This window comes from Taudactylus pleione, unplaced genomic scaffold (genome assembly GCF_031769625.1).
Source record: "Taudactylus pleione unplaced genomic scaffold, aTauple2 ptg000087l, whole genome shotgun sequence".
Classification (NCBI taxonomy): Eukaryota; Metazoa; Chordata; class Amphibia; order Anura; family Myobatrachidae; genus Taudactylus; species Taudactylus pleione.
This window is the reverse complement of record NW_028284489.1, coordinates 77,501-85,000: the sequence shown is the minus strand read 5'-3', so window position 1 is coordinate 85,000 and position 7,500 is coordinate 77,501. Positions and strand designations below refer to the sequence as shown.

Sequence of the window (7,500 nt, the reverse complement as noted above, 5' to 3'; positions counted from 1 at the left end):
GGGAATACTAGGTACTGTAGGTAATTTTATACTGCCATAACATTCTTTTCTATTACATTTTACATTTCATTTTTCAACTTATCATTGAATTTACTTGAGTTAAGAAGTAAAAGAGGTCTAAAGTTAATGTTTTTGAGCACCTACAGCCAAACCACACTGGACATGCCCAATCTCGTCTGAACTTGGAAGCTAGGCAGTGTTGGGCCTGGTTAGTACTTGGATGGGAGACCACCTAGGATTACCAGGTGCTGTAGGTAATTTTATACTGCCATAACATTCTTTTCTATTACATTTTAAATTTAATTTTTTCAACTTATCAATGAATTTACTTGAGTTAAGAAGTAATAGAGGTCTAAAGTTAATGTTTTTGAGCACCTACAGCCAAACCACACTGGATATGCCCAATCTCGTCTGATCTTGGAAGCTATGCAGTGTTGGGCCTGGTTAGTACTTGGATGGGACACCACCTTGGAATACCAGGAGCTGTAGGTAATTTTATACTCCCATAACATTCTTTTCTATTACATTTTACATTTAATTTTTTCAACTTATCAATTAATTTACTTGAGTTAAGAAGTAATACAGGTCTAAAGTTAATGTTTTTGAGCACCTACAGCCAAACCACACTGGACATGCCCAATCTCGTCTGATCTTGGAAGCTATGCAGTGTTGGGACTGGTTAGTACTTGGATGGGTGACTACCTAGGAATCCCAGGTGCTGTAGGTAATTTTAAACTGCCATAACATTCTTTTCTATTACATTTTACATTTAATTTTTTCAACTTATCAATGAATTTACTTGTGTTAAGAAGTAAAAGCGGTCTAAGTTTAATGCTTTTGAGCACCTTCAGCCAAACCACACTGGACATGCCCAATCTCGTCTGATCTTGGAAGCTATGCAGTGTTGGGCCTGGTTAGTACTTGGATGGGACACCACCTGGGAATACCAGGAGCTGTAGGTAATTTTATACTGCCAGAACATTCTTTTCTATTACATTTTACATTTAATTTTTTCAACTTATCAATGAATTTACTTGAGTTAAGAAGTAAAAGAGGTCTAAAGTTAATGGTTTTGAGCACCTACAGCCAAACCACACTAGACATGCCCAATCTCGTCTGATCTTGGAAGCTATGCAGTGTTGGGCCTGGTTAGTACTTGGATGGGAGACCACCTGGGAATACTAGGTGCTGTAGGTAATTTTATACTGCCATAACATTCTTTTCTATTACATTTTACATTTCATTTTTCAACTTATCATTGAATTTACTTGAGTTAAGAAGTAAAAGAGGTCTAAAGTTAATGTTTTTGAGCACCTACAGCCAAACCACACTGGACATGCCCAATCTCATCTGAACTTGGAAGCTAGGCAGTGTTGGGCCTGGTTAGTACTTGGATGGGAGACCACCTGGGATTACCAGGAGCTGTAGGTAATTTTATACTGCCATAACATTCTTTTCTATTACATTTTAAATTTAATTTTTTCAACTTATCAATGAATTTACTTAAGTTAAGAAGTAATAGAGGTCTAAAGTTAATGTTTTTGAGCACCTACAGCCAATCCACACTGGACATGCCCAATCTCATCTTATCTTGGTAGCTATGCAGTGTTGGGCCTCGTCAGTACTTGGATGGGAGACCACCTGGGATAACCAGGTGCAGTAGGTATATTTATACTCCCATAACATTCTTTTCTTTTACATTTTACATTTAATTTTTTCAACTTATCAATTAATTTACTTGAGTTAAGAAGTAATACAGGTCTAAAATTAATGTTTTTGAGCACCTACAGCCAAACCACACTGGACATGCCCAATCTCATTTGATCTTGGAAGCTATGCAGTGTTGGGACTGGTTAGTACTTGGATGGGTGACTACCTAGGAATCCCAGGTGCTGTAGGTAATTTTAAACTGCCATAACATTCTTTTCTATTACATTTTACATTTAATTTTTTCAACTTATCAATGAATTTACTTGAGATAAGAAGTAATAGAGGTCTAAATTTAATGCTTTTGAGCACCTACAGCCAAACCACACTGGACATGCCCAATCTCGTCTGATCTTGGAAGCTATGCAGTGTTGGGCCTGGTTTGTACTTGGATGGAAGACTACCTGGGAATACCAGGTGCTGTAGGTAATTTTAGACAGCCAAAACATTCTTTTCTATTACATTCTACATTTCATTTTTTCAACTTATCAATGAATTTACTTGAGTTAGGAAGTAAAAGAGGTCTAAAGTTAATGGTTTTGAGCACCTACAGCCAAACCACTCTAGACATGTACAATCTCGTCTGATCTTGGAAACTATGCAGTGTTGGGCCTGGTTAGTACTTGGATTTAAGACCGCCTGGGAATACTAGGTACTGTAGGTAATTTTATACTGCCATAACATTCTTTTCTATTACATTTTACATTTCATTTTTCAACTTATCATTGAATTTACTTGAGTTAAGAAGTAAAAGAGGTCTAAAGTTAATGTTTTTGAGCACCTACAGCCAAACCACACTGGACATGCCCAATCTCGTCTGAACTTGGAAGCTAGGCAGTGTTGGGCCTGGTTAGTACTTGGATGGGAGACCACCTAGGATTACCAGGTGCTGTAGATAATTTTATACTGCCATAACATTCTTTTCTATTACATTTTAAATTTAATTTTTTCAACTTATCAATGAATTTACTTGTGTTAAGAAGTAAAAGCGGTCTAAGTTTAATGCTTTTGAGCACCTTCAGCCAAACCACACTGGACATGCCCAATCTCGTCTGATCTTGGAAGCTATGCAGTGTTGGGCCTGGTTAGTACTTGGATGGGACACCACCTGGGAATACCAGGAGCTGTAGGTAATTTTATACTGCCAGAACATTCTTTTCTATTACATTTTACATTTAATTTTTTCAACTTATCAATGAATTTACTTGAGTTAAGAAGTAATAGAGGTCTAAATTTAATGCTTTTGAGCACCTACAGCCAAGCCACACTGGACATGCCCAATCTCGTCTGATCTTGGAAGCTATGCAGTGTTGGGCCTGGTTTGTACTTGGATGGGAGACCACCTGGGGATACCAGGTGCTGTAGGTAATTTTAGACAGCCAAAACATTTTTTCTATTACATTCTACATTTCATTTTTTCAACTTATCAATGAATTTACTTGAGTTAAGAAGTAAAAGAGGTCTAAAGTAAATGGTTTAGAGCACCTACAGCCAAACCATACTAGACATGCCCAATCTCGTCTGATCTTGGAAGCTATGCAGTGTTGGGCCTGGTTAGTACTTGGATGGGAGACCACCTGGGAATACTAGGTGCTGTAGGTAATTTTATACTGCCATAACATTCTTTTCTATTACATTTTACATTTCATTTTTCAACTTATCATTGAATTTACTTGAGTTAAGAAGTAAAAGAGGTCTAAAGTTAATGTTTTTGAGCACCTACAGCCAAACCACACTGGACATGCCCAATCTCATCTGAACTTGGAAGCTAGGCAGTGTTGGGCCTGGTTAGTACTTGGATGGGAGACCACCTGGGATTACCAGGAGCTGTAGGTAATTTTATACTGCCATAACATTCTTTTCTATTACATTTTAAATTTAATTTTTTCAACTTATCAATGAATTTACTTGAGTTAAGAAGTAATAGAGGTCTAAAGTTAATGTTTTTGAGCACCTACAGCCAAACCACACTGGATATGCCCAATCTTGTCTGATCTTGGAAGCTGTGCAGTGTTGGGCCTGGTTAGTACTTGGATGGGAGACCACCTGGAAATACCAGGTGCTGTAGGTAATTTTATACTGCCATAACAGTCTTTTCTATTACATTTTACATTTAATTTTTTCAACTTATCAATGAATTTACTTGAGTTAAGAAGTAATAGAGGTATAAAGTTAATGTTTTAGAGCACCAACAGCCAAACCACAGTGGACATGCCCAATCTTGTCTGATCTTGGAAGCTATGCAGTGTTCGGCCTGGTTAGTACTTGGATGGGAGACCACCTGTGAATACCAGGAGCTGTAGGTAATTTTATACTGCCTTAACAATCTTTTCTATTACATTTTACATTTAATTTTTCAACTTATCATTGAATTTACTTGAGTTAAGAAGTAAAAGAGGTCTAAAGTTAATGTTTTTGAGCACCTACAGCCAAACCACACTGGACATGCCCAATCTCGTCTGATCTTGGAAGCTATGCAGTGTTGGGCCTGGTTAGTACTTGGATGGGAGACCACCTGGGAATACCAGGTGCTGTAGGTAATTTTATACTGCCATAACATTCTTTTCTATTACATTTTACATTTAATTTTTCAACTTATCAATGAATTTCCTTGAGTTAAGAAGTAATAGAGGTCTAAAGTTAATACTTTTGAGCACCTACAGCCAATCCACACTGGACATGCCCAATCTCATCTTATCTTGGTAGCTATGCAGTGTTGGGCCTTGTCAATACTTGGATGGGAGACCACCTGGGAAAACCAGGTGCAGTAGGTATATTTATACTCCCATAACATTCTTTTCTTTTACATTTTACATTTAATTTTTTCAACTTATCAATTAATTTACTTGAGTTAAGAAGTAATACAGGTCTAAAGTTAATGTTTTTGAGCACCTACAGCCAAACCACACTGGACATGCCCAATCTCATCTAATCTTGGAAGCTATGCAGTGTTGGGACTGGTTAGTACTTGGATGGGTGACTACCTAGGAATCCCAGGTGCTGTAGGTAATTTTAAACTGCCATAACATTCTTTTCTATTACATTTTACATTTAATTTTTTCAACTTATCAATGAATTTACTTGTGTTAAGAAGTAAAAGCGGTCTAAATTTAATGCTTTTGAGCACCTACAGCCAAACCACACTGTACATGCCCAATCTCGTCTGATCTTGGAAGCTATGCAGTGTTGGGCCTGGTTAGTACTTGGATGGGAGACCACCTAGGAATACCAGGAGCTGTAGGTAATTTTATACTGCCAGAACATTCTTTTCTATTACATTTTACATTTAATTTTTTCAACTTATCAATGAATTTACTTGAGTTAAGAAGTAATAGAGGTCTAAATTTAATGCTTTTGAGCACCTACAGCCAAACCACACTGGACATGCCCAATCTCGTCTGATCTTGGAAGCTATGCAGTGTTGGGCCTGGTTTGTACTTGGATGGGAGACCACCTGGGAATACCAGGTGCTGTAGGTAATTTTAGACAGCCAAAACATTCTTTTCTATTACATTCTACATTTCATTTTTTCAACTTATCAATGAATTTACTTGAGTTAAGAAGTAAAAGAGGTCTAAAGTTAATGGTTTTGAGCACCTACAGCCAAACCACACTAGACATGTACAATCTCGTCTGATCTTGGAAACTATGCAGTGTTGGGCCTGGTTAGTACTTGGATGGAAGACCGCCTGGGAATACTAGGTACTGTAGGTAATTTAATACTGCCATAACATTCTTTTCTATTACATTTTACATTTCATTTTTCAACTTATCATTGAATTTACTTGAGTTAAGAAGTAAAAGAGGTCTAAAGTTAATGTTTTTGAGCACCTACAGCCAAACCACACTGGACATGCCCAATCTCGTCTGAACTTGGAAGCTAGGCAGTGTTGGGCCTGGTTAGTACTTGGATGGGAGACCACCTGGGATTACCAGGTGCTGTAGGTAATTTTATACTGCCATAACATTCTTTTCTATTACATTTTAAATTTAATTTTTTCAACTTATCAATGAATTTACTTGAGTTAAGAAGTAATAGAGGTCTAAAGTTAATGTTTTTGAGCACCTACAGCCAAACCACACTGGATATGCCCAATCTCGTCTGATCTTGGAAGCTATGCAGTGTTGGGCCTGGTTAGTACTTGGATCGGAGACCACCTGGGAATACCAGGAGCTGTAGGTAATTTTATACTGCCTTAACATTCTTTTCTATTACATTTTACATTTAATTTTTCAACTTATCATTGAATTTACTTGAGTTAAGAAGTAAAAGAGGTCTAAAGTTAATATTTTTGAGCACCTACAGCCAAACCACACTGGACATGCCCAATCTCGTCTGATCTTGGAAGCTATGCAGTGTTGGGACTGGTTAGTACTTGGATGGGTGACTACCTAGGAATCCCAGGTGCTGTAGGTAATTTTAAACTGCCATAACATTCTTTTCTATTACATTTTACATTTAATTTTTTCAACTTATCAATGAATTTACTTGTGTTAAGAAGTAAAAGCGGTCTAAGTTTAATGCTTTTGAGCACCTTCAGCCAAACCACACTGGACATGCCCAATCTCGTCTGATCTTGGAAGCTATGCAGTGTTGGGCCTGGTTAGTACTTGGATGGGACACCACCTGGGAATACCAGGAGCTGTAGGTAATTTTATACTGCCAGAACATTCTTTTCTATTATATTTTACATTTAATTTTTTCAACTTATCAATGAATTTACTTGAGTTAAGAAGTAATAGAGGTCTAAATTTAATGCTTTTGAGCACCTACAGCCAAACCACACTGGACATGCCCAATCTCGTCTGATCTTGGAAGCTATGCAGTGTTGGGCCTGGTTTGTACTTGGATGGGAGACCACCTGGGAATACCAGGTGCTGTAGGTAATTTTAGACAGCCAAAACATTTTTTTCTATTACATTCTACATTTCATTTTTTCAACTTATCAATGAATTTACTTGAGTTAAGAAGTAAAAGAGGTCTAAAGTTAATGGTTTTGAGCACCTACAGCCAAACCACACTAGACATGCCCAATCTCGTCTGATCTTGGAAGCTATGCAGTGTTGGGCCTGGTTAGTACTTGGATGGGAGACCACCTGGGAATACTAGGTGCTGTAGGTAATTTTATACTGCCATAACATTCTTTTCTATTACATTTTACATTTCATTTTTCAACTTATCATTGAATTTACTTGAGTTAAGAAGTAAAAGAGGTCTAAAGTTAATGTTTTTGAGCACCTACAGCCAAACCACACTGGACATGCCCAATCTCATCTGAACTTGGAAGCTAGGCAGTGTTGGGCCTGGTTAGTACTTGGATGGGAGACCACCTGGGATTACCAGGTGCTGTTGGTAATTTTATACTGCCATAACATTCTTTTCTATTACATTTTAAATTTAATTTTTTCAACTTATCAATGAATTTACTTGAGTTAAGAAGTAATAGAGGTCTAAAGTTAATGTTTTTGAGCACCTACAGCCAAACCACACTGGATATGCCCAATCTTGTCTGATCTTGGAAGCTGTGCAGTGTTGGGCCTGGTTAGTACTTGGATGGGAGACCACCTGGAAATACCAGGTGCTGAAGGTAATTTTATACTGCCATAACAGTCTTTTCTATTACATTTTACATTTAATTTTTTCAACTTATTAATGAATTTACTTGAGTTAAGAAGTAATAGTTGTATAAAGTTAATGTTTTAGAGCACCAACAGCCAAACCACAGTGGACATGCCCAATCTTGTCTGATCTTGGAAGCTATGCAGTGTTCGGCCTGGTTAGTACTTGGATGG

General features: G+C 37.5%; 1 non-coding gene and 29 pseudogenes across 1 annotated transcript; all 30 read left to right on the top strand.

Annotated features, from left to right (window-relative positions):
* The window catches only part of LOC148527741 (5S ribosomal RNA), a 119-nt pseudogene extending 96 nt beyond the window's left edge, over nt 1-23 (top strand).
* Nucleotides 24-138: 115 nt separating this feature from the next.
* Nucleotides 139-257, top strand: LOC148527740 (5S ribosomal RNA; annotated as a pseudogene).
* A 116-nt stretch (nt 258-373) lies between these two features.
* On the top strand, nt 374-492 carry LOC148527739 (5S ribosomal RNA; annotated as a pseudogene).
* A 116-nt stretch (nt 493-608) lies between these two features.
* On the top strand, nt 609-727 carry LOC148527738 (5S ribosomal RNA; annotated as a pseudogene).
* Nucleotides 728-843: 116 nt separating this feature from the next.
* LOC148527737 (5S ribosomal RNA) lies at nt 844-962 on the top strand (annotated as a pseudogene).
* A 116-nt stretch (nt 963-1,078) lies between these two features.
* Nucleotides 1,079-1,197, top strand: LOC148527736 (5S ribosomal RNA; annotated as a pseudogene).
* Nucleotides 1,198-1,312: 115 nt separating this feature from the next.
* Nucleotides 1,313-1,431, top strand: LOC148527735 (5S ribosomal RNA; annotated as a pseudogene).
* Nucleotides 1,432-1,782: 351 nt separating this feature from the next.
* On the top strand, nt 1,783-1,901 carry LOC148527734 (5S ribosomal RNA; annotated as a pseudogene).
* A 116-nt stretch (nt 1,902-2,017) lies between these two features.
* On the top strand, nt 2,018-2,136 carry LOC148527733 (5S ribosomal RNA; annotated as a pseudogene).
* A 350-nt stretch (nt 2,137-2,486) lies between these two features.
* Nucleotides 2,487-2,605, top strand: LOC148527732 (5S ribosomal RNA; annotated as a pseudogene).
* A 116-nt stretch (nt 2,606-2,721) lies between these two features.
* On the top strand, nt 2,722-2,840 carry LOC148527731 (5S ribosomal RNA; annotated as a pseudogene).
* A 116-nt stretch (nt 2,841-2,956) lies between these two features.
* On the top strand, nt 2,957-3,075 carry LOC148527730 (5S ribosomal RNA; annotated as a pseudogene).
* Nucleotides 3,076-3,190: 115 nt separating this feature from the next.
* Nucleotides 3,191-3,309, top strand: LOC148527729 (5S ribosomal RNA; annotated as a pseudogene).
* A 115-nt stretch (nt 3,310-3,424) lies between these two features.
* Nucleotides 3,425-3,543, top strand: LOC148527728 (5S ribosomal RNA; annotated as a pseudogene).
* Nucleotides 3,544-3,659: 116 nt separating this feature from the next.
* LOC148527727 (5S ribosomal RNA) lies at nt 3,660-3,778 on the top strand (annotated as a pseudogene).
* Nucleotides 3,779-3,894: 116 nt separating this feature from the next.
* Nucleotides 3,895-4,013, top strand: LOC148527726 (5S ribosomal RNA; annotated as a pseudogene).
* Nucleotides 4,014-4,128: 115 nt separating this feature from the next.
* Nucleotides 4,129-4,247, top strand: LOC148527725 (5S ribosomal RNA). Its single transcript, XR_015877862.1, has one exon. It is a non-coding gene; the product is annotated as a 5S ribosomal RNA (ribosomal RNA).
* Nucleotides 4,248-4,597: 350 nt separating this feature from the next.
* Nucleotides 4,598-4,716, top strand: LOC148527724 (5S ribosomal RNA; annotated as a pseudogene).
* A 116-nt stretch (nt 4,717-4,832) lies between these two features.
* LOC148527723 (5S ribosomal RNA) lies at nt 4,833-4,951 on the top strand (annotated as a pseudogene).
* Nucleotides 4,952-5,067: 116 nt separating this feature from the next.
* Nucleotides 5,068-5,186, top strand: LOC148527722 (5S ribosomal RNA; annotated as a pseudogene).
* Nucleotides 5,187-5,302: 116 nt separating this feature from the next.
* Nucleotides 5,303-5,421, top strand: LOC148527721 (5S ribosomal RNA; annotated as a pseudogene).
* A 115-nt stretch (nt 5,422-5,536) lies between these two features.
* On the top strand, nt 5,537-5,655 carry LOC148527720 (5S ribosomal RNA; annotated as a pseudogene).
* A 116-nt stretch (nt 5,656-5,771) lies between these two features.
* On the top strand, nt 5,772-5,890 carry LOC148527719 (5S ribosomal RNA; annotated as a pseudogene).
* A 115-nt stretch (nt 5,891-6,005) lies between these two features.
* On the top strand, nt 6,006-6,124 carry LOC148527718 (5S ribosomal RNA; annotated as a pseudogene).
* A 116-nt stretch (nt 6,125-6,240) lies between these two features.
* LOC148527717 (5S ribosomal RNA) lies at nt 6,241-6,359 on the top strand (annotated as a pseudogene).
* A 116-nt stretch (nt 6,360-6,475) lies between these two features.
* On the top strand, nt 6,476-6,594 carry LOC148527716 (5S ribosomal RNA; annotated as a pseudogene).
* Nucleotides 6,595-6,710: 116 nt separating this feature from the next.
* LOC148527715 (5S ribosomal RNA) lies at nt 6,711-6,829 on the top strand (annotated as a pseudogene).
* Nucleotides 6,830-6,944: 115 nt separating this feature from the next.
* Nucleotides 6,945-7,063, top strand: LOC148527714 (5S ribosomal RNA; annotated as a pseudogene).
* Nucleotides 7,064-7,179: 116 nt separating this feature from the next.
* LOC148527713 (5S ribosomal RNA) lies at nt 7,180-7,298 on the top strand (annotated as a pseudogene).
* A 116-nt stretch (nt 7,299-7,414) lies between these two features.
* The window catches only part of LOC148527712 (5S ribosomal RNA), a 119-nt pseudogene continuing 33 nt past the window's right edge, over nt 7,415-7,500 (top strand).